General features: G+C 32.8%; 1 pseudogene; it reads right to left on the reverse strand.

Annotated features, from left to right (window-relative positions):
- Positions 1 to 6,701: 6,701 nt before the first annotated feature.
- On the reverse strand, positions 6,702 to 16,054 carry LOC137811164 (putative disease resistance protein RGA4; annotated as a pseudogene).
- Positions 16,055 to 27,041: the final 10,987 nt, after the last annotated feature.

The raw sequence follows: 27,041 nt of genomic DNA on the forward strand, positions 1-27,041 counted from the left end.
TTAATTTGGGACAAAGTAGTATAGAAGAGTAAAATTTCGCTATATATTCAAGATTTTGCACCATGCGAAAGTGGAAACCTACTTCATGTCAGTCGTGATTGATGTAAAAGGAAACAAACTTCTAATTTACGTCGGTTCTATGATTTTGTGATTAAATTTTTAACTTTCATTACAAATATAATTAATAAATATTACACATAAATTTATATTTTTATAAATTCTTTCCAAATAAATAAATCAACCAAATTTAATAGATATTTAATTCACCATTTTCATAATATTTTGAGCAATTAATTAAATCTTAATAAATGAAAATAGAACTTTAAACAAAATAATTTAATTCATATAAAAAATAAATTAAAATTAAACTAAACATTGGATTGGAAAGATATTCAATGTTATAACAACATTCAATGTTAAATTTGTTATTGTTGGGAAAGAAATTGATTCTTCTTCATTTATTGTTCTTCGAAAAGAAAACTTGATTGAGAGTATAATATAGAAATGCTTTGGAAAAATATATGAAATTGTTTATAAGTGCTCATTGATTGAATTCACACACATGGTAAATATTAATTACCTAAGATCAAAACATATCCAGTTTTATTTCTTCTTGAAATTTGAAAAAAAAAATATGCTTAGTTCAAATTCTCTATAATCTCATATTTAAGAACTAAGCCTAGTAAAATCACTACAATAAAAGAAACAAAATCTATAAATTTGTAAATTTGTTATTCACTGCATTGGAGAACTGTATTAACTCACTTTTTTTTTTATTACTATTACTTTATTTACATTAAAAAATTCATTTATAGCATGCTATGTACTAAATGGTTGGTTTTAGAACACACCTGTGTCCTCGATTAGTCACATGTTCCTCCATAAGAAAATGGAAATGAGGTCCAATAATTAAAGAATAAATTTGTTATATATTCAATTTGCACTTATAGAACATTTGGTAAAGTTTGGGACAATTTAGATATTGTAGTAATCTAACAATTAAAAATAAATTACTCACTCACACTCACTTTTTATGTTTGTATTATATATTTTGCGGATAAATCTTAAAAATAACCTTATGTTTCATTATTTAGAAGTCAATTCTTTTGAACCACAATGGATATCAAATGAAAATCTTGATTTCAAAATAAATTGTTCTTTTATATATTACAGATGTTATGAGACTCAAAGGTTTACTTACAATTGTTCTTTTAAATAAATTGTTGTTAAAGTTACCAATCAAAGGTTTACCTTGATTTTTTCTTTTCTTAAGTTTACTTTCAAAAAAAATTTCTTCTTTATTTTTAAATAAATCTATTAAATTTTACATTAATTACTTCATGTCAAATTTATATCCCAAAATTTATATGTATTTTATATTTTATATGTCATTAGTAAAAGTTAAATAAGTATTTTTTTTCTTTACTCGATTATTATTTTTCTCTTTTTTCTATTATTTCTTAACTTTTTCAAATAATTTTTTTTAATATTAAACACTTTAATCAACTAATAAATTTAATTTAATTAACTTATATCAAAATTTAAATTTCACTATGAAATAATTTTTTCAAAACTAATATATTTATTACAATATTACAATTCAATAAATTTAAAATAAATAAATCTATACACATAATAAAAAAATTTAAAGAAATTTAAAAGGTGATATCAATGTGTCGGCCTGACCGATGAATCAAATAATATTTTTTTTGGATATGTAATGAAAGTTATGGTGAACGCATAATCAAATTATTTCTGTCTCATGCGTCGGTCTGGCTGACACAATTTCTTTTTTTCACTTTCTTTTCACGTCCTCCATGCGTCGGCTGCCCCCCGCAACATCTTTTTGCGATGAATTTGCGTGAGTTTGGTCGACGCAACTCGCATCCACTCTTGGCCAACACAAGTTTTACGCGGTTAATATCACATTTTCTTGTAGTGGGACAATTTGCTCTATTGTGACCTTCGTCCCTACAGTGAGAGCATTTGTTTGACTTATTTAGAAGTAGTTCATTCCTTTAATTATGTATACCATTAGTTGTTGTTTTTTATTGGCAAGAAGCAATAAATTAAAAGGACAATTTCAGGGATGGTTCAACCCTTAATACAGAAAAGAAATATTCAAAAATACCTTTCCTAAAACACACTAATCCAAAATGAGACCTCCTATTATCTGACCCAACCCTGCCACTAAAAAACAAAAAGAACAAGGATCAACCCTTTTAGATTTTAAATTGAATTCATGCATACCAAAGGTTCTAGACACTAGTCAGAGAACAAGAAACTCGTTGACCGTAATTAAAAGAGATCCATGACCAGACCTTTACCTGTGCTAGGAAGAAACACCAGTGTGGTTAACCACTCCACATTTAAATAAGCAATTATTCCTGTGTCTCCAAATCTCGCTAACCAACACTATCCAAATGTTACCCATAATAAGATTCACTGAACTGGACACATCCAGAATTTTAAAATGTTAAAAGTGTAGACCCGGAACCATAAGGTCAACTGATCTAACTCCTAGCCATTCATAGCAAAGATTCCAAACAGCCAAGCGACTCTATATCCAAAAAACAAATGTCCTGTTGACTCCTTTGACTATCTACACAAACTGCAAAGATTACTCTCGACCCCCATCCCTCTTCTCTCTAGATTTGCTTTAAAAGTAAATTTATTCTTAATTGCCCTCCAAGCTGTGACATGAGCTGAAGGAAGTCCCTTAATCTTCCAGAAAACCACCACTATTTACACTATGTTTAAAGTGGCGGGTGTTGCGGCGGGTAGCGTAAAACTGCCACATTAAACTTTGTGGCGGCCAGTTCTATGGCGGTTTGGGAAACTGCCACAACCGTATATTGTGACGGTTATAAATGCCAGTTTATACAAAAATAACCACCACAATATACATTTTTTTTGTAGTGTTAGTAGTATTACTAGTATTACTACTATTATTAGTATTATAATAATACTATTATTACTACTATTATTAGTATTACTAGTATTAGCAGTATTACTACTATTACTAGTATTACTAATATTACTATATTACTAGTATTACTAAATCATAATAATATTAAAGAATTTGTTTGTGGTGGTGGTTAAACTTTCTTTGCTCACTAAAGTATTGGTGGGTGCTAGAACAAATTTGAGAGAAGAAGTCGTCGGAGATTCCTCGATTGGCCAACGAAATGAATGAATCGTCCTATTTTTTCTCTTTGTGCCTGTATGAGAGTATTGTTGTTTAGGTCCAAACCCTAAAAATATGTCCCGGTCAGATTTAAGATTCTCAATTTGTCACGGAAAATTAAAAGTAAAACAACAATACCAATAATCAATCAAGAACGGAATATTAATATATAAGATATCACCTCCTCAATACATAAGAGTTTGAGCAGATTACTCCCAATTCCAAAGGGTAGAATTAGCCACGTATACTTCTAGCACCTTCAATTTCTCCCAATTGAGTTACAATTCACTCTATGGTATTTTCCTCTCAATCTGGCACACTAGGGTTGAGCCTCTAACCCTCTATTTATACTAGTTTTCTAGGGTTAGGTTGCTTTCTGTCTAATGGACTAAATGATAAAACTTGAAAAAAGGCTCAATCTTTCTTTGCATCTTTTTCCATTCTAGGACCTTCCAGCTTTCTCTTTTTAGCTCAAATTATTCTCCTTTACTCCAAATCTTCAATCCTTCCTAGAAATCTGCAATTAATACCAAATTTGAGAATAAAGTGATCTTATTCAAATAAAGCTCATAAAAAATGTAAAAATGTATAAATTCATAAATTAAGGATTATTTTATATGTAAATTAACAATAAATCCTCATAAGTGCCTATATTTTAATATGAAATATTACTGAAATTAGGCACTTATCACTATGCCAAACTACTTGGATTGATGCAGTTTGAATAACTTTTTTAATATCCCAAACAATATATCATTCGTACAACAATATCATCTGATGGTAGAAGTGATGATGTTTCAACCCTTGGTTCCCATCAAATGACTCTGGAGGTTTTTGGTGGGTTCAACCATCTGAATCTTGTTATTGTATTCGAGAGCGAGATTATGTGTGCAAAAGAAAACCTAGTGAAAGAAGACACAACAAATATCTTTAATTTTTTTAATTTAATAGAGAAGAAGATCAGTTTAAAACAGAAAAGTAAGTATCAATCTCTTCACTTTCCTGCTATCCTCGAACCTATGACCTCCTTCATCTTGATGGATTCTTCTGTGCAGAAAACCACAGGTGAATATGTAAACTTGTTTACTCTCATTAGTAACTCAAATATGGACTCACTCTAAACTTCGATTATTGAATATGTTTCTGACAATAGTTGTTACTTAACAGATGTGAAATGAAGTATGTGTTGTTGGAGATGGACCGAATTTTAAGACCTGGTGGCCATGTTATCATTCGAGAGTCCACTTATTTTGTGGATGCTGTTGCTACTGTGGGGAAGGGCATGCGATGGATATGTCTCAAAGAAAAGACTGAGTATGGAGTTGACAAAGAGAAGGTTTTGATATGCCAGAAAAAGCTATGGCATTCATCCAACACAGGTTCAAGATGACAAACTCTGGAACCTCTGGAGTGGTAGAATCGTAAATCCAGAAGCAGAAGTTAAGGGAACGACTTCAGAGCCATCCTCTACAAAATATTGATTCATTCTATAATTTAAGTCTAGAATCGGTCAATTTCATTTATCAGATGGAAAATTGGTAACTCAATAATCTGATTTTGTTAAGTTAATTATATAGAAAATTTTCATATAGATACCATTCTTTATATGGCATCAATTGTATCAGGTATCTCTCGTATATCTACTTTTTCTTTTGTTGTTGTGTAATATCAAGTGAATTCATGTGAAAAAATGGAAGTTTTTGAATTCTACAGAAAGCATATGATCTGCTACTATACATGAATTGGAATTCCTTAACAGAGAAAATACAATGTGTTGTATTAATGCTGGGTAGTATTACATTAGTACTCTATGATAATTTAAAATTGAATGTCGTATTATAAAGATTTTTATTAATAACAGCAGAAGCATGCAACATAAAAACCATAAACAGATGAGAAGAAAATGGGAAGAGCAGAACAAGTTTTATTTTTTCCACAATAATATCGTATACATAGTCACATGTTTCATTCATATCAAAGTGAATTTATTATCGCTGTCTTCCAAATTACAATACACAGTCTCAACAAGTTCATTCTCCATTTACGTTGTAAAACAAAATAAAAGTCCTACAAACATACTTAAAATCACATCCACTTGTATACTGTCATAGGAAACATGCACATTGGCAATTGGTAAGCAACCGTACATCACAGTAAAAGATTACCCATTATCAAACACTTGTATCGTGAAATTTGACACTTCATGTTTATGAAGATTCAAAAAGCTCAACTCAAACTCATAAAAAGTTTAACTACTGCAAAAGTAATATTTTGTAAAAATGTAAAGTGGTGTTCTTCTAGTAAGTTTTCCAAATCAACAACACCTTAGTGATAATCCTCTCACCTTTAATGACTTACACCAATCACTCCTCCTGTTGTTTTAACATGAAATGAATAGAATTAATAGAAACATATTAACACAAATAGAGCTTGACCAGACATTCTGCTATGGAACATATTCAAACATAACCTTGGGAAATGAAACGCAACAAACAGAACTGTCCCTAATTACTCATCAATCCAGTAAAAAACATGCACAATATAATGCCAGTTGGGAAAATACATAAAACACATTAAGACAACAGAACACCTTAGAACTTGAGCACAAATAATGCATCTTAGTTTTCAAGGCTTCCTTATTTTCTACAACAATTATTTATCTGTTCTACAACAATTATTTATCTGTGATATTTATCGCATCTAGACTTAGATTCAAGTTTTTATTCAATCAATTTTAATTGTTAAATAGTTACTCTGCTTTGATTCTTCAAGTTCATAGATAATTTTGCATTTTTTATTAGATATTTTATTTTTATCTCTAAGAACAACATAATCATGGACTTGCACGGTGAGCCTCAGTTGTAGAACTAAATACAAAATATAATTTGTCGAGGACTAAATAAAAATATACTTGGTCTTACTTAAGTGATGAAGTCTTGCCAAGGGTCACGTTATCACAAAACTATGAAAGAAAATAAAAAAAAGACTAAATAAGTGCTTTATGATTGATTTATGGATTTAGATCTATGCTTGTTTAGTTTAGAATTTCTTTTCTCTGATCTGCCCTACATAATATTCAAACATTCTGCATTATTTTTAGTTTTCATATCTTCCGCTTTTTGAGATTTCTTTATTTGAATTGAGCACTGCACATGAAAAGTGATTGTTTGATCTCTTCCAAACGAGCCTTATCTTCATTCTAGAAGTGTTCAGATGAATTTGGTAGAGCATTAAAAAGAATACGAGCCTTATCTTCATTCTAGAGTTTCATTTCAAGATTAGGCACAGTGGCAGAAGAAATACATAAGTGCATCTTTACAGGGTTTTAAAACAACAAACTACCACCGAAACCATGTATTGAATTGCAAATATCTTCTGCTACTTATAGCACCGTGACCATACAAAATTTAGTAACTAACCATTTCTTATCGATATGTTGTTTCTTAAATGATATCTTGCAGCCTAATAGATATATCCTTTCAGAAATGCAAACACAAAGAATTGAATCTAAACTTTAAGCCTACACAGTTATTTTGAATCAAATTCATGAGTGTCCACACTGGTGTTAGTAAGAAATTTTTTCAAAATCAATTTTTATACATGTTAAATAAACAATTCAAAATAAAATTTTGTTCATGTTAAGAAAACAATCACAAATCTTTCTTACCACTTACACGTTTAAAAACAATTCAACAAACAATATTTGATCATAAACAAATTCAAATTTTATTCCAATTTAAGGCACGTGGAACACCATATAGCAGATAACAATTTGAAATCACTTTCGAAAGTACCATCAATGACTACATGGAGAACAAGAGCAAAGAAAAATTAAAAGAATGATGCATACCTGAGGATTGATCTTCTTAGAATCACCGTTAAGCTTATTCATAGCATCATGCATGCAATCCAGATCAACCACATCAAAGACTTCAGCAAAATCCTAAGGAGAGGAGAAAAAAAAGATTAAAGAAAGAATAGAAATGAATTTATATCAGGCATTAAATCATCTAGAAATTGGATATAAAAAAACTGATTTCCTTTTACTACTTTATCTGGACAAAAACATTACTGACTAAGACTTGGTACAGTACGTGCAAAACATCAACCATAAAAGTGGGGAATACTGAAACCTTGTTTTATTATTCAATATATACACTGCGCAAAAGGCTACCCAATTTTGAAGGACAAAGTGACACATTAGGGAGAGAAGTAAACAAAACACTCCTGAATTTACCACAAAAAGTCGGTTTCATTGGGAAAAACAGATGTATTTCTGGAATGTGGTTTATGTATTGCCAATCCTCTCCCGTTTCCCTCTTGCACTGCATCTTCAGATATGGACATTCGCCTATTAATAAAGAAGACAAGTTGGTGAGGCGTTGAATGCTACTCGGTAGTGACCTCAACTCCCTACATAACGAAATCTCTAATTTTTTGAAGGGAAGTCATATCTCCCACCCACTCCGGCAATGAAATAGATTTGCAATTTATTATATACAAAGTTCGTAGGGAGGGGACACATTGTAAGCCATACGGTAATGTGGAGAAACTTGTTACGAAAGTGGACTTTAAGCCTAACTCAACCCCATAAAACCGGCTTATAGGGTTGAGGTTTGCACCCACTTATATACAATGAAAGGCTCTAATCTCTAGTCGATGTGGGATCTCCAACACACCCCCCTCACGCCGAGACTGCCAACTCGTGCGTGGGACTATATATTTTGTGTGGTCTGATAGCGGCCCGATAGCGGGTGGCACGATAGGCCCAACACAAACACTCGCTAGGATAGGCTCGAAATGACTCTGATACCATGTTACGAAAGTGGACTTTAAGCCTAACTCAACCCCATAAAACCGACTCATAGGGTTGAGGTTTGCACCCACTTATAAAAATGGCCAATTGCAGTAAAAGAGCAATAAAAGAGAGAGCCAAAAACAAGAACCGTGAATACAGAGAAGTTCAGAGAAAGAGTGAGGAGAAGATTTGAGAGAGAGAAAAAATGAGAGAAAGAGGATTTCATTAATTGATTAATGAAAAATGTACAGTACATTGTGTTATGCATAAGGTAAAACAATATAGGCACACGTAAGAGCCCAAAGACCCAAAAGGGCCCAAAAACAGAAAACAGAAAAAAATATAATGGTTGCAGTAACAGAAAATATTCTAATACAAATACAATAACAGAAAGATATTTTAACATCCCCCCTCAAGCTGGGAATAGATATTTTTCATTCCCAGCTTGGAATATAAGGTCTTGAACATCTTAGGTGGTAGAGGTTTCGTGAAAAAATCTGCAGTTTGCATGAAGGAGGAGACAGGAAGCAACTTGATCAGTCCTTGATTGAGTTTTTCTCGAACTACATGGCAGTCAATCTCTATATGCTTTGTTCGTTCGTGGAAAACTTGATTGTGAGCAATCAAGAGCAGGTTGAATGAAGGGAATTCGAAGATCTTGTAAAAGGTAGACCAGCCATTGAATTTCGCATGTGGTAGCAGCTAATGCTCTGTATTATGCTTTAGAGGAGCTTCTTGAAATTGTTTGTTGTTTCTTTGATTTCCAGGAAATTAAAGTCTCACCCAAATATACACAGAAGCCCGGGATGGATTTTCTGGTCTCGGGGCAAGTGGCCCAATCTGAATCGTTGTACGCTTTGATCTGCACAGGAGTATTGTTATGGAGAAAGATACCAGCACCATGTGAGGCCTTTAAATATTTGAGAACATGAAAAGATGCCTGAGAATGAATGTTGGTAGGTGCAAATACAAAATGACTGAGGTGGTTAACAACATAGGCAATATCTGGGCATGTATTGGTAAGGTAAATGAGGCGTCCTACCAGTCTTCTATAGGATGTAGCTTCTTCTTCATTGAGTCTTTCTCCTTTATCAGTAGTGAGGCGAAGAGTATGTGCCATGGGTGTGAGAGAAGGAGCACAAGCAACCATACCAGTTTCTTTAAGGAGATCTAAGGTGTATTTTTGTTGACTAAGGTGGATACCAGTGTTGTTCCTTGCAATTTCGAGGCCTAGAAAGTATGTAAGATCCCCTAAATTCTTGATGCAGAAATGCTGATGAAGCAAGGTTGTGATTTGATTAATTTCAGCAAGGTTGTTCCCAATTAAGACTATGTCATCCACATAGACAAGAAGTGCAGTTATTTTCTCTCCATCATGTTTCAAGAAAAGAGAGTGGTCAGCAGTGGAGATATTATAGTTATGAGATTTGAGGAAATTGGAAAGTTTGGCATACCATTGGCGTCCGGCTTGCTTGAGGCCATACAGAGACCTTTGAAGTTTGCACACTTATTTCTATTTGCTACTGGAAAACCAGGGGGAAGCTTCATGTAAACTTCTTCATTTAAGTCTCCATGAAGGAAAGCATTGTTCACGTCCAATTGCTTAAGATCCCAATCTTTTGCTGCAGCAAGAGCCAGGAGAAGCCTTAAAGTGGTTAACTTTGCTACTGGTGCAAACGTATCTAAGAAGTCTAGACCCTCCATTTGATTGTAGCCTTTCGCTACTAGCCTGGCTTTATATCTTTCTATAGTACCATTTGAGTGATATTTGATCTTGTAAACCCATCTACAACCAATGGCAGATTTTCCAGGGGGAAGATCTGTAATACTCCAGGTCTGATTAGCTGCAAGGGCTGCTAACTCATTCTGCATTGCTTGGACCCAAAAAGGATTTTGAATGGCTGCCTCATAGTTTTGAGGCTCATCATGAGAAGAGATCGACATTATGGTATGTCTAAAATTAGAGGATAAGGAATTAAAATTAATGTAAGTTTGTATGGGATACTTGGTACTAACCTGATTACTGCTAGTATGGAAGTCTTGCAAATAGATTGGCATCCTTCTATTACGGTCAGATCTTCTGAGGGTAACAGCAGGCACGTCATTGTTATCAACACAAAGATCATCATCATTTTTATCAGGAGAACTATGGTCATTATGCAGATTTATGTCATCATAAGTTTGAGCATAGTGTTGTGGTATGGGAAGCGAAAGACTGTTGGGATCTTTTTCATTTTTCAAAAGATATGGAAAACAATTTTCATAAAAAACAACATTCCTGGAAACTTCAATTTTGTGATTTTTTAAGTTTAGAAAGACAAAACCTTTGGTGTGTGGTTTAAAACCAAGAAAGACACCAGGAACAGCGCGACTGTCCAGCTTCTTTCTATGAGCAACAAGAGTAGAGGAATAGCACAAACAACCAAAGATACGCAAGTCAGAAATGTCACACAACTTTCCATGCAATTTTTCATATGGTGTTTCATTTTTTAGCAAAGGAGTAGGAATACAATTAATTAAGAAAACAGCATGTTGGACAGCAAAATTCCAGAAATTAGCAGGGAGTTTGGAATGAAAAAGGAGAGATCTTGTAACGTTTAAAATATGTTGATGCTTTCGTTCAACAACACCATTTTGCTCGGGTGTTTCTATGCATGAAGTTTGATGTAAAATGCCCTTTGAAGCAAAAAAATCTTTCATCACAAATTCAACACCATTATCAGTACGAATAGATTTGACTTTTGTTTGAAAGTGATTTTCAACGTAAGAGACAAAACTCACAACATTAGCTCTAACTTCAGACTTATTTTGCATAGAAAAAATCGAAGTAAAGCGGGAAAAATCATCAACAACAGTGAGAAAATATCTATGGTCGTGCATAGAGATAACAGAACAAGGACCCCATACATCCATGTGAATTAAATCAAATATATGTGCAGAATGAGTAGTGCTAAGAGAAAATGGCAGTTTCTTTTGTTTAGCTTGGTGACAAGCATCACAAAAATAAGACTTTTCAACAGATATATCAGGATAGTAGGTTTGTAAAATCTTTAGTCTCTCATCAGAAGGATGACCTAATCTTTGATGCCAAAGACCAACAGTTTTAGTTATACAATTTAAGAGAGGAGGAACATGCTGTGAAATGGATCTATCTAAACAATATAAGCCACCAATCAAATCAGCTGAACCAATCCTGTCTCTGGTTCTGCTGTCCTGTATGATACACTTGTTAGAGCAGAAAGTTAAATGACATTGAAGGCAAGAAGTAAGTTTTGATATAGAGATTAGATTGAAAAAAAAAGCTGGAACATATAGAACATTTGTGAGGCTAATTTTGTCATTGAGATTAACAGTTCCTGAATAATTGGAAGTAACATAGTGGCCATTGGGTAATTTTATGAGAATTGGATTGATACGATGATAGATGGAAAAATCGGATAAAGTAAAACAAACATGATCTGTTGCTCCAGAATCTAAAATCCAAGTATATTTATTTAATGAAGGAATCTTTAAGGCATGTGTGTTACATGCAGAGCTAGAGTCCCGGTCTTGTTGACTTGTATCAGCAGCAAAAGACCCAACCTGATTCACTTGAACTTGTCCAGCAGAGGTGTTTGCTTGTTTGAGAAGGTTGGTTAAGATTTGATATTGCTGCTGAGTAAAATGAGTATCGCCATTCTCATTGTTGTTGGAATCATACTCCTCTTGGGTGGCAATGTTGTTGACAAAATAATTTTTACCATTTTGGAATTTGTAACCGGGTGGGTAACCATGCTTCTTATAACATGTATCAACAGTGTGGCCAGTTCTGTTGCAGTGTGTGCAGACCTTTCTATTACTATTGTGACTGACCTTTTTCTCATTCTGATTGGGAAAACCATGTTTCTTAAAACACACTCTATCATTATGACCATTCTTACCACAAAAGGAGCAAACAACATAAGACTGCACATTACTCTTGTTAACCATGGGTTGAACATTCTTTATATTAGCAATCAAAGCATTACTACTCAATTGTCGCTCTTGTTGAGCTACTAAAGAAAAGATTTTTGATATAGGTGGGACAGGTTCCATTAAAAGGACATGGGATTTAACGTTGCTATACTGATCATTTAGACCTCTCAAAAATTGCATGGCTTGGTCTTCTCTTTTTCGTTGAGAAACAATAGAGGAAATATTGTAAGTACAATTCTTGCAGATGCAAACAGATTCGGGTCTGAAATTTTCCAACTCATCCCAAATCACCCTTAACTTTGTAAAATAGTCGGTTATTGAGAGCTCACCTTGGTTTAAGGAGGATGCCTCCATTTGGAGGTCAGAAATGCGTGAGAGGTCACCTTGAGAATATCAACTTTGTCCATCCAGACGATGCTTTGACGAATGGGGACGGAAATAGAGTGGACCAGCCACGAGACCACCATGTTGTTGCACCGATTCCATGCCGAGAAGGTGGAATCTGTCTTTGCTGGTTGTGTAGCGGTTCCATCTACGAACTCGAGTTTATCCTTAGCGCTTAACACCGTGAGCATCAACCGACTCCATGGATGATAATTGCTAGGGTCCAACACCGACGAGACAAGAGGAGTCACTGGATTCTCGCTTGGATGAAGATACAGATAACTTGGGGCTGATTTCTCCTCTTCCTTCTTCATCCCGAGAGGTAAATCTGTTCAAAAGAAACCAAATCAAGGATTAAGATTAGAAGAAAAAAAAAACAGAACAAGAAAAAACGAGAAATCAAAGAAAAATAGAGGAGGGGCGGAAGAGTGAAAGAGAAGGGAAAGAAAGATCGGTGAGACAGGATCAATGAGGAATCAGAGATGAAGCGCAGCAGAGCTCTTCCAAGAAGAGCTTTGATACCATCACAAAAATGGTCAATTGCAGTAAAAGAGGAATAAAAGAGAGAGCCAAAAACAAGAACCGTGAATACCGAGAAGTTCAGAGAAAGAGTGAGGAGAAGCTTTGAGAGAGAGAAAAAATGAGAGAAAAAGGATTTCATTAATTGATTAATGAAAAATGTACAGTACATTGTGTTATGCAGAAGGTAAAACAATATAGGCACACGTAAGAGCCCAAAGACCCAAAAGGGCCCAAAAACAGAAAACAGACAAAATATAATGGTTGCAGTAATAGAAAATATTCTAATACAAATACAATAACAGAAAGATATTTTAACAAAACTCCCAATTGTGACCGTCTGAAGGGCAGTTAGTTGGCTCATATTGCTTGGTAGAGCCACCAGCTCTGGACAAGACCAGATACTTAAATTCTCCAAACATATTAAATGTCGCACACCTTTGAGAAAATGATTTTAATTTCTCACACTTGTAAATACTCAACTTTTAAGTGGTAAGGTAGTACCATGACTCCTTTAATCACCCTAATATCCAGGGTCTTTAGACACCCCATATTCTCCCCAACCCCTTCAATGAAGGAAGTCGCTGCGTCAATTCTCCTAGCATATAGCTTCTCAGCAGAAGGAAGATGTGGGACTTTAAGGTTCATCACACCATCAATTCTTAATTGGGAGAGACGAGGGACCATCTCTATTCCTTCATCTCTCAACAACCTCTCCAAAGTTGGTAAATTCTCCACCCTCAATTCCTCCAACGATGGAAATGCCTTCTCTTCCACAGCTTCATACGACTCACCATCTATCCACTTCACATTTTTCATTCCACGCACGTCTAGCCTTTTCAACTGTGGTAGTTTACCAAGTGGAGGAAGCTCCTCACAGTTGTCACAATCCAAGAGTTTAACTTCCACCAAGTCTCTCAGAACTGCACCATTTCTCATCCAACTCGATAACTGTCTTCCCTTATACCCTTTCATCACGAAACTCTTCAGAGTTGAGGGAGGTTGCAGGGCTCCCAGTACTCTCTCAACGTTAACATTACTACCTTCTGAATTAGCACTACCACCCCATGACAAGTGTAGGATATTCAAGTCCTTCTTACCAATTAAATTTGCTTGTTTAGCATCCCATTCATTCGGGACGTTCTCAAGGCCTTCGATTCTCAGCGTGCCTCCCAACTTTAAGCTATGCAACTCTGTTAACTCACACCCTGCCTTTGAACCCACAATGTAAGTGCTCAGTGTTCTTAGATGCCTCAACTTGCCAATATTCGGAGGCATCTCTGATATTGACTCACACTTATTAATCACAATATGTCTTAGATCCTGTAATTGGGTTAATTCTTTGGGCAACCTAAGTTGGCTCATATTTTCTAGTTTCAATATTTGCAATTTTGGCAACTGACAAATTGAATTAAGCAAGCATGCCTTCGAACTCCAACGCACACTCAAGTATCTCAAATGTGCTAAATCATTCCGTGGAGACAACACAAAATAACTAATGCATAATGCTCGGAGACAACGGGTTGATGGCACCAGGCCAGTATTACCAAAATCAAGAAAAGTCCGGAGGGACTCAACTTTCTTGAATGCAGCCATATCTACAGAGATATTAGAACTTAACACGTGCAAATGGTGAACTCTAGTTGACAATTGAGTCAACCTTCCTTTCTCAATAATCATACATTCTTCACCCATAATAGACTGGGCAAGATCATGAAATAGATCATACATCTTGCAACTTCCAATCATACCAATCTCATCAGACTGTGCTTCTTGAAAAAATGATCTACGGTCTAATTTTTTCCACACTTTATTTCCAACATCCTCCACTTCTACGTTTCCTTCAGATTTAATAAATCCATTAGCCATCCAAAGATGAATTACTTCTTCCTTGACTATTTCAAAATCTTTGGGGAAAATTGCACAAAAAGAAAAGCATCTCCTCAGAGACAACTCCAAATTAGAATAGCTCAGTTTCAAAGCACGCATGATAGAATTTTCCTCACGTATATTCCAAATCTCACTTTCTTTTACATTTTCCCATTGGCTTACCTCACTTTCATCACGCAGAAGGCTTCCTAGTGTTTTGATTGCAAGTGGCGAACCAACGCATTTTCTCACTATCTCTCTGCCAATTGCCACGAGCTCTTCTATTTCTTCTTTGTTTTGTCCAAACGCATGGTGTTTGAACAATTACCAACTGTCGTCATCCGATAATTTTTTCAAAAGATACGCAGGGTGTGTCTCCATGGTGGAAGCAACTTCCTCGAGTCCAGTGGTGACCAAAATAGTAGCTCCTTTAGCTGCCCTAGCACAGTGCAACTTCCCCTTCAACTGCTTCCATTTCTCTTGGTCTTCATTCCACACATCATCAAGAACAAGTAAATACCTCTTGCTCTGCAACACTTCTTCAACCTTTTTCCGCACTGCTTCTAAGGTCTTGAGATTGGGATTTTGTCCCGTGCAACATTCTATGATGGATTCTAGTATTGTCTTGGTGTTGAAATCATCAGAAACACAAACCCAAATTGTCAAGTCAAAATGGTTGCATACCCTGTGATCATTGAAGACCTGCTTGACAAGTGTTGTTTTGCCAAGTCCACCCATACCAACTATGGGATATACGGAGAGGTCTTCACTGTTCTTGGCATCTTCCAGAAGAAACTTCACAATTTGCTCTCGATCCTGGTCTCTGCCATAGACTATAGGTTCTGTAATGTCAGAGCTAGTTTGGCGCCAATCAACATCATCATTCATTGCTTGCTTCTCTGTTACACCATCACGTAACTCAAACATGCTTCTTTCTTCATTGATATCGTGAAATCTTTGGGTGATGTCTTTCATCCTCTTTCCAATATGAAAACGAAAGAGAATGTCCCTGGGATGCACACGGGCCAAGCATGAACTTCGTTCGTCACCAGAGTGCACCTTTTTGGATTGAAGTGAACAATCATCCAAGATATCATCAAGCACATATGTTGCGTCTGTGAGTTTCTGCAGCCAATCCTTCACAGCCTGGCTTGTTATTTGCTTTCTCTGAGCGTCGTTGAGGACAGCACGAATTGCGGTGAGATGGCTGGAAAGCTTTTGAGTGTGTTGATCAACACCCCAATAAGTTGCAAGTTGGTCTTTAACAACAGATTGCAAGTTTTGAAACACAGTTCCCAGCAAAGCGCCAGCCATTGGAAGGAAGGAGAGCTAGAATGAAAGAAAGGTTGGTGATGATTATGGAGAAAAGAGGCAACAATGAGTTAATAATATTTTAGTTAGAAGGATTTTCATATGTAATTTAACTGACTTGGGCAGAATGTTTGGAATATAATTATGCATCATTTACACTACTATAGTGATTACATAAGCAAAGTATATCTTATTTTGAACTTTACCTGATTACAATGAAAAGTATATAAATATATTCATACTGTGAAAAAAGAGAGAGAATAAAAGTAGATGAACATCATAAAAAATAAAATTCCAACGCTATCGCTATGCAATCCTTCTTACTGCACGTCAAGAATAATTTGTGATCCCAAAGTATATTGAATTCATTACGGAAACTATAACCAATTAGGAGAGTTCAAAAGGTTCCAAATCAATCTTTGAATCAATGCAATATTCTATCTCTTTCCTCACTTCATCCCAAGATCATACCCTAATACATTTTTCAATCAAATCACAAAAAAAATTTAACTTAATAATAGTTCAAACTATATTGTGTATTTAAATAACTCTTTGTGAAAAAGTGGAAGTTATGTATAATTAAAAATAATTCTATAATATATATATATATATATATATAACTTTTTTTTATCATATATCTAAAATATAATTTATAAATAAACATATTTATTTGATATAAATGTTAAATATAAAAAGGCATATAATAAAAGAAATCAAATTAAACTAACTCAAATTGGCTTATTGGCTTCAAATTTACGTTTTTCTATAAATTCAAACTTATATAAAAAAAATCTTAAAATCGTTTTGAAAGAAATAATAAAAAATCATAGTTTTTAGAAAAGTTATCGAGTGTAACTTACTTGGAACTTAAGCCAATATTTTTTTATACGACTAGCTAGTTTTGATTCGAAACTTAAGGGATTTTGAGAAAAATATGTGCCATATTTTATGTGATACAAGACCTTATTTGTTTGAAAAAAATTTAAAGTATTTTATACTATATAAATCATATTTATTGATTCAATATATCTCCAATAATATTATTATAAATTTTTACTTGAATGTGGAACGTTAAAAATGAGTATTTTTTTAAAAAAAAAACTTTAATGGAAGGTATCATTATGTTATTTGCCATCTCAATTAATCTGCGACATCAAGTAACAACAATAGTAATTTAACAAAAATAATACTATTTTATAACATACGCTTGCGTGAAGAGAATGAAGAAATATTGTTGAAGAAAGAGTTCATACAATCTTAAGAGAGTAGTAGATGGTACTTACATGGAGAGAGTTTAACATCAAATGTCGATTACACAAGTACTTACGTGTCATTTATTTCTTAGTTGATGCAAAAAATATATAATATTAAGTTAAATAAAAATACAAATTGCAAATGTCCATACAATTTCGTATTTAAATACATAAAAAGAGTACAAACTATATTATACACATTATGTGTGTAAGTATTGTTCTTATAAAATTAAATTACGTTGGAGATCATCACGAGATAATAACATCTCATAATATATAAGTGAGTAAAAACTTTATCATATAAATTAATTTTATAAGATTGAATTATTCTTCTATTAAAACATATCACAAAATATTAAAATAATCAAAATATTAAATTAATATAATAGAAAAAACATAAAAAATAATTATATAATCATTCTACAAAAGCCATTCATCTTATCCATATAATATATATAATATCAATTATTTGTTCCTATAAGATTAATACCAAAGTTCATATTTATAGATCAACAACTTTTAATATTTGTTAATTCACTAATTTACCATTTATGTTCCTTTAACAATTTCTTATAAAACATGTCTCATTGAATATCAATTATTCCTTTATCATTGACTTGATGTTATAAATCTTTATCGGATTTCACCTAGTAATATCATTGTCTATTTGACTCAATCTATACTAGAATCTGAAACTAAAATTTGGTTGAATCCTCTAACTTAATATTCAAATTATCTATGCATACATCAATTTTAAAGGAACATTTAAAGATAACTAGGGAAATATTATTTGGGTAATGATTAGGTTGCTTAAATTTCTTGAATGGTAAAACATCATTTGAGCGTTATCTAAAGAGATACATTAATGGAGGAGGAGAGAATTAAGATTATTATTTATTTAAATTATTTAGATTCTAAATTTGGTAGAAAAATCTTGATAACTAATTTTTGTCTCTATAATTGGTTTTTATTTAATGATTTTTTTTAGTTATACTTTCTTAACTTTTGTATTTTAACATGAGTTTACAATACTTTATAAAATATGTTACAATATAAAAATGTTTTACTTCAAAAAAATAATATTTTATTTAAAACTTAAGTTTGTTTATTTTGTTTTTCAAAAAGATAGTATTATTTCTTTATCCTTGACTATACGTTTAAAATTAAAAAATAATTTGAATTTTGTATTTGATAATTAATATTTATTTTTAAATATTAAATTCTAAAGTCATAACAATACCTATGTTATCTTTATGTACGTTTTGGAGATTCAATATTGACTAAAAATAAGAATAAATTATAATTTTAATATATATATATATTTATATAAAAGTGAGAATGTAAATTTTATCTTATAAATTAGTTTTGATATTAAATTTTAATCTAGTTTTTTAATATAATAAAGTATATTAAAAAATATATCTTATTAGATTTGAAGAAACTATTATATCACTCAGTTGAATTTCTATCACATCACTCATAAAAAACCTTATTCTGTAATTCAAGTTGATTAATGACAGAAACTACAAGAAAATCATAATCATCAAATAGAAACTAATTTTTTAGAGACCAAAATAATAATTTTTTTAAAAACTAAAAAAAAAATTGGTTTCTAAATTAGTTTCTATTATTATTAAATAGTTTCTAAATTGGTATTTAATTAGCAACCAATGTTTTTGTTACCAAATTTAGAAACTAAATAATTGGTAGTTAAAACATTGGTTGCTAATTAGATACCAATCTAGAAATTATTTAATAATAATAGAAACTCATTTAGAAACCAATTTTTTTTAGTTTATAAAATGGTCTCTAATTTAGTTACTATTACAACTAATTATTTTGGTCTCTAAAAATTGGTTTCTATTTCATGATTTTCTTGTAGTGAGATAAAATTTCACTTTAATTAAGGATAAAAAATATTGGATCATGTTATAAGTACTAAGTAACATGTTATTTATAAAAAAAGTGATCATATTATAATTATCATGCAACATAATTCTAAAAGTATTAAGCATAATGTTAAAAAAAATCAATATCTTAATATTCATATCAATAAATAAATATTTTGTCTCCTTTACAAAAATAGATGTTATATATAAATCTTAATCTACGGACTAATTCAACCACAATTAATTTTAATAATCACTTTTCAGATATTTTTTTCTCAAAATTTCAAAGATATGTTTTTATCAATTATTTTTTAGTTGAGGCTTTAAAAGTAGAAGAAATCGTAATAAATGTATTTCTAATAATTTACTATCTCGAGATGGTTTTAACTAATAACCAATTTTAAATATAGTGACTGCAGAAGCAAGGTATATTTTATTTTGAAGTTTACCAAAGTAAAATGAAAAGTATATAAATGTATTCAAAAGTAGATTAATATCTTAAAATAAATTCCATCACCTTAATTATGGAATCTCTTGTTGTTGTAGCTTAAGAATAAGTTCTCATGAAGGAAACCCATAACCCATTAGTAAATTAATCTTTGAAAGAATGCAACATGTGGGTTATGACTCACCTTTCCGTTTTCTTGGCATAATTGGGAGGTTACTTGCCACAATTAATTGTAATCAAATGGAGGTTTCTTACTACAATTAATTGTCATCAAAGGGAGGTTAATTACCATTAGTTGTCTTTATTATTATGGTCTCCTAAAACCACTATATATAGTGGCTTCCTTCTAGCAATGTAACACACACAACAAACAACAACGCACACTTGTTTCCTCTCTCTTTTCCTATACTCTCTATTTCTTTTCTTGGGGGTAAGTGTTTAACCCATATAGAGAGAATTTGTTTTGAGGCTATTTATCTATTAGTCTGAGAGGAATTCATTGTACTCCCAGTACCATTATAGTGGAAGTTTTGGCTCTCTCGCCAGTGGTTTTTTACCTCTATTTAAAGAGGTTTTCCACCTAAAAATTCTGGTATCATTCTCACTTTACTTGTTACTTTAATTTCTCATAATCTTTTGTTGAAATTATTACGCTTCCACACACGATATCCCTACAAATTGGCATCAGAGCTTTTCGATAATTCAACCATGATCTATTGTTCAATAATGTCAAAATTGAATATTGAGAAATTTGATGGTAAAATCAGCTTTGCTGTCTGGCGAGTCCAGATGCTAGTTGTTCTCACCCAGAATGGTTTAAAGAAAGTTTTGACAGGTAAAATGATGAGACCAACCACTATGACAGAGGAGCAGTGGGATGAGATGGATGAAAAGGCATTGTCTGCAATCCAGTTATGCTTGTCTCGTGAGGTGTTGCGTGAGGTCATCAACGAGAAAACTACAGCAGGCATATGGAGTAAATTGGAGTCTCTATACATGACCAAAAGTCTTGCAAACAAACTCCGGTTAAAGGAGCGACTCTTTACACTCTGAATGTCCGAAGGTACTCCCATCCAATCTCACCTTGATGAATTTAATTCCATCATAATTGATTTGGAAAATTTGGATGTTAAAATTGATGACGAGGACAAAAGACGCATGTCACATGTCCCGTATTCAAATGCAATTGGAAGTCTCATGTATGCTATGGTATGTACTAGAACTGATTTAACTTATGTTGTTAGCATTGTTAGCAGGTTCATGCAAAATCCAGGCAAGACACACTGGGAAGCCGTTAAATGGATACTTCGTTATCTGAAAGGTTCTCCAGATCTTGGTTTGGTATTTGATCAACATAGAGTCGATCCCGGAGGAGCAGTTGGCTATGTTGATGCTGACTATGGTGGTGATTTAGATCGGAGAAGGTCACTTTCAGCCTACATTTTTACCCTATGTGGGTCTGCTATCAGTTGGTATTCTTCACTTCAAGCCATTGCGGTTTTGTCCACCACTGAAGCAGAACATATTGCTGCTACAGAAGGTATGAAAGAGGCTATATGGCTTTGAGGCTTGGTAAGTGAACTTGGTCTTCAACAAGATGTTCTTGTTATATTTTGTGATAGTCAGAGTGTTGTTCACTTAACCAGGAACCGTAAGTATCACTCAAGGACCAAGCACATTGAAATTAAACACCATTTTATCCGAGACATTGTTGATACAGGAGATATAATTGTTGAAAAAATTCATACGGCCGAAAATCCTGTATACATGTTGACCAAGCCAGTTCCTTCGGCTAAGTTCGATCATTGTCTGAACTTAGCTGGTATTATCCATACTTAATCTAGGCTTCATGACGAGAGAGTGTTCCAGTCAAAGGCAAGTCAAGGTGGAGATTTGTGGGTTATGACTGATAAGTGCCTAAGTTCAGTAATATTTCATATTAAAATATAGGCACTTATGAGGATTTATTGTTAATTTACATATAAAATAATCCCTAATTTATGAATTTATACCTTTATACATTTTTATGAGCTTTATTTGAATAAGAGCATTTTATTCACAAATTTGGTGTTAATTGCAAATTTCTAGGGAAGATTGAAGATTTGGATTAAAGATGAATGATTTGAGCTAAAAAGATAAAGATGGAAGGTCTCATAATGGAAAAAGATGCAAAGAAAGATTGAGCCTTTTTTTATGTTTTATCATTTAGCCCATTAACGTGACACAGGAAACAACCTAACCCTAGAAAACTAGGATAAATAGAGGGCTAGAGGCTCAACCCTAGTGTGCCAGATTGAGAGGAAAACACCATAGAGTGAATTGTAACCCAATTGGGAGAATGAAAGGTGCTAGAAGTATGCGTAGCTAATTCTACCATTTGGGATTGGGAGTAATCTTCTCAAACTCTTATGTATTGAGGTGATATCTTATATATTAATATTCAGTTCTTGATTGATTATTGGTATTGTTGTTTTACTTTTAACTTTCCGTGACAAATTGAGAATCTTAAATCTGACCGAGAGGTATTTTTAGGGTTTGGACCTAAACATCAATACTTAGCATATTTGAGTGCTAGGGATAGACTTGAAATGTTAATTGCCATTAACGTCTGAGTGTGATTCTAAGTTGTTTTTATAAATATGCGAGGGATCGATATTTAGGAAACATTCTTAAGGATTTTATATGCGAGAGATCGATATAAATGAATTTTCTACGGGCATCAATTTCAATCAAAGAACTCAATATTAACATGCTAATCAAAATACATGAGAGTGGGAGAGATGAAACCTAATCCCTATTTTTCCAATTGAAGCAACTAATTCTTTGTTTGTTTTCTTATTGATCAGTGCCAACACAATCACTTCTAAACTCTTTTTATTGTTATGTTGTTATATTTAGCAAATATCGTACTTGATAATTTACTGTTCCTTGTGGGATCGATATCCGTCCTTAGGGACAATTATTACTTCTGACAAACGCGGTGCACTTGCCGTAAAAAGTCATCAATGACTCACCTTTCCGTTTTCTTGGCATAATTAGGAGGTTACTTGCCACAATTAAGTGTAATCAAATGGAGGTTTCTTACTACAAGTAATTGTCATCAAAGGGAGGTTAATTACCATTAATTGTCTTTATTATTGTTGTCTCCTAGAACCACTATATATAGTGGCTTCCTTCTAGCAATGTAACACACACAACAAACAGCAACACACACTTGTTTCCTCTCTCTTTTCCTATACTTTCTATTTCTTCTCTTGGGTATAAGTGTTTAACCCATATAGAGAGATTTGTTTTGAGGCTATTTATCTATTAGCCTGAGAGGAATTCATTGTACTCCCAATACCATTATAGTGGAAGTTTTGGTTCTCTCGCCAGTGGGTTTTTACCTCTATTTAAAGGGGTTTTCCACCTAAAAATTCTGGTATCATTCTCACTTTACTTGTTACTTTAATTTCTCATAATCTTTGGTTGAAATTATTACACTTCCGCACACGATATCCCTACACAACATTCTATCGTTTTCTTTTTATCTTCTAAATGTGTCAATGAAAGTTACAAATATGTTAAACCTTAAGTTATTCATTTAGAGGGAGAAAGGTCACTCCAATATGGAGCAATAAATTGTCTTATTAAAAAAATACAATCTTCAACCTCTAAATAATATAATGTGTATAGACGTTTTATAAAAAGTTTAAATATAGATTTTAGTGAGGGGTTTTGACCATCATGGGACCTTTTTTTCTCGTTTTTACTAAAATGGGGTCGTTTTCAACACGACTTTATCACGTCAGCCTGAAGTCGTGCCAAGTTGGCATGACTTCTGCCACGCCAATTCCTAAAGTCGTGCCAACTTGGCATGACTTTGTCCACGTCATATATATATATATATATTAATTTTCTTGTAAAATTTTCTTATTTATATATTGAGTAGTAAGTTATGTAATGTTTAAAATTAATTTGATACATAATTTTCTAAGGGTGTTAGTTTTAAGCAATAAAAAATAAATAATTGTGTATGAATCATGTTTGACGGTAATGTAATATATTAATTTGGTTATTAGATTAATAAAAAAAATGAAAAAAAAATGTTCATATTACAGAACCGAATGTCACAATAGAAGCAATTGTCCACACAAACAAGCTTGATAATAAAATTCAATTTCAAGTTTGATTATTAATTTCCTCATTTTCTTTACCTAAGTATTTAAATTCCTTCAAAAAAAATTATTTATCAAATTAATTTCAAATATTACATAACTTATAATTTTAATTATAATATATATTTATTTAAAAACAAGAAATTTTTTTAGAAAAATATGATGTGGACAAAGTCGTGCCAACTTGACACGATTTCAAGTTGACGTGGCAGAAATCGTGCCAAGTTGGCACGACATCAGGCTGACATGGCAAAGTCGTGCCAACTTGGCACGACTTCTACATATGAAGTCGTGCCAAGGTTGTATGACTTGCCCCAGATTTATAATTTTTTTTACAGCAACCCCATTTTGGTAAAAACAAAAAAAAAGGCCCCATGATGATAAAAAAACCTTTTAGTGAACTAAATTTTTAGACAACTTATAACTTAAAAGGATGTTAACAAATAATAGCAATCAAATAATTTTTTTTATAAAAAATAAATAAAAAATATAATTAAATATAAAATTATATTTATTATTGGTGTTGCGGAGGAATATTGCACTATCACATAACTAATTAAAAATAAATAAAAAATTAAGTAAGAAGATACTTTATAAGAACACTAAAAACAAAAATATTTATAAAAGAAGAAATGTAAATGTGATAATTTATTAGTAAATAAAAAAGCTAATTAATTTTTTACTTATAAAATGAATAATAATAATGACATAGTAATTATCGAGTTTACAATAATAATTGTAACGAAAAAGCAAGAAAAATAAATATATATTATTGAAAAAAAAACAGATTATTTTTATTTAGTATAGATTAATATAATATGATAAATAAATTTAATTAATAATGATTTTTTTAACCTTCTTTAAATTACAAAAATTTATTTTAAAATTTTACCAAAATAACGAAGTTTTGATAACTTGGTTTTGGTAACTTTGGGTTAAATTTCAAAAAATATTTTAAAATAATAAACAAAATAGAAGATTTTCTTAACAAAATTATTTTAAAACCTTAGAAAAAACACTAGGTTTTTTCAAATAAATAAATATGTTTTAAAAATTGGTTGCCGTTAACTTTAAGCCTGGACCCAAACCCAGTACGGTAAACTCCGATCACGCACCATCATTGCCACCGGAGTCTATTCCATAGTCGCCGAGAACACTTGTTCGATGTTCCGATGCTTTATTGCGCAGATATCACTAATCCACAAGCCTTTTCACGCGAAAGAGAATGTTCACGCGTTTAATGTCGGTAAGTGGAGGAACAAAATATCCCAAAACTATTCAAAATCTCTCTTCCTTTTTCTCTGGCATCGTTTTACACTATTGATTTTTCCAATGCAGTATCGGTTCCATTTGCTTTCGTCTGTGACCTCAGAAGTGCTCGTGGATAAAGGCCAATCGTTTTTGCTGGCTCGGGGCACGTTTTGAATTTATCTTGTTTTTTTTGCATAATAATTAGTTTTTCGATATTTCTTTTACGGAATTAAATGTTCTGCTTATTAGCTTTGGTCAGTTGCGGTTTTGTCACGAAAACAGAGGAGTCTCTGATTTCGAGAATACCGTTTAGATGTCGTTATTTCCATGCAACAGGTTTGGTTGAATCAAACGTGAATTGCATTGTTTTTATTAATATTTGTGATTTGTGATGTCTTATACGTTGACGTTTTCATTTGGTTTCCCTTTTATTGTATTGTTCCAGCATTGTCTTCTTCTACTGGACTACTGCCGACTCGCCGAGTTCTTGGTGTTCCTGAATATGCCTGTTAGGACGAGATAAAGAAGGCATTTCACTTGGTGCGTGAGTATTAGGAATCTCTTGTTTTGTATGGCTTAGACAAATATTGATTGATGAAATCTATGCATGTTAGGCTAGGTACAGCGAAGGTGAAGTCTATTTGAAGATTGTCATGTTTTTTTTGACAATGATGATGATTCAATTTAATATAGAACACTTTTTGTTGGAGAGATGAAATTTTATTTCAATTGATTTGTACTTGTAACAACAATGTCAAATTACTCTATTCTCGGTCAGAGGAATATTTTATTTCGACTACTCTGTACTTGTTAGGAGTGACAACAATGGGAGATTAGATGATCTATTCTCAGTCATGACAATAATTTAATGTCACCGAACCAGGTTTACCTATAAGGATAGGGAAATATTATAGTTACTAACCAGGTTTAATCGTTCATATGCTTGTTTTTAACCTATAAAAAACATGTATGGAGAAATATTTTATTGTTTGTGTTCTCGCCGATTGACCTGGATCGAGTCTTGGTGGTGGATTTTGGGCCAACTTTTCTTTTCCACAATTGCTACTTTGAGATGCTTGAAATCCACAATGAGGGAGCTCCACCTATTGACAAAACTCCGACGATCAAGTTTGCGAGAGCATATACTATGAGTATAGTGTCTAGGTCTAGTGTGGAATAGCACTTACCTTTGATCAGGGTCTTAAAGCCCTTTTATAGTTCTCGTAGATCCCCTCTTTAGGAGTTAACAAACATAAAGATATTCTGTTAATATATCCCCTTTATGGGTGTGGGTAGAGTTGTGAATCTTGAGCTTTTAAGAAATAGTGAGATTGAAAAATTAGAGCAGTAAAAATGAGTTTGTTAAGATGAATGTGTTGTTGTAAGAAGAAAAAGAACATAATACAGGATGATTGTATAAGAAAAGATATTGGTGGTAACATAAGTGTGACAATGATTGAGAAAAAGATAATATAAAATCAGTTTATATGGTTCGTATATGTGCAAAGGCAGCCATTGGTGAGGAGAGTGGATATCATGTTTTATACTTTAAGAAGAAGGGACAGAGGGAGGCAAGAATTGCATTGTAGGAAATTATTAAAAGGGATCTCATGCTGAATAATGATCCTGAGAATTTGGATTTATTGTGGTCCTCAAAGGATGGCATATAACTTTTGGACCTCTGTCCAAAACTATGCTTTTAGGTAATCCATGAAATCTTACCACTTCTTTAAAGAAGAGTCTATTCACAACCATATCAAAAGCTTTTGTTGTCCTAGGAAGTTCTAATATAAATCATATGCTTATGTCTTCTCATGGAGCACTTGCAAAAGGGAGCATAGAGTTCATGAGACATTGTCTTAGAGTTAGTTTTAAAATAAGAAATTATTAAAAGGGATCTCATGCTGAATAATGTTCCTGAGAATTTGGATTTCAACTGAGCCTAATTATATTGTGTTAGCCATGTAGCTGATCTCTTGTGAAATAAAGCTAATTTTGCTGAGCACTACATTTTCTCCAGT

Source organism: Phaseolus vulgaris, chromosome 2, assembly GCF_051622355.1.
Source record: "Phaseolus vulgaris cultivar YP4 chromosome 2, ASM5162235v1, whole genome shotgun sequence".
Taxonomy (NCBI): domain Eukaryota; kingdom Viridiplantae; phylum Streptophyta; class Magnoliopsida; order Fabales; family Fabaceae; genus Phaseolus; species Phaseolus vulgaris.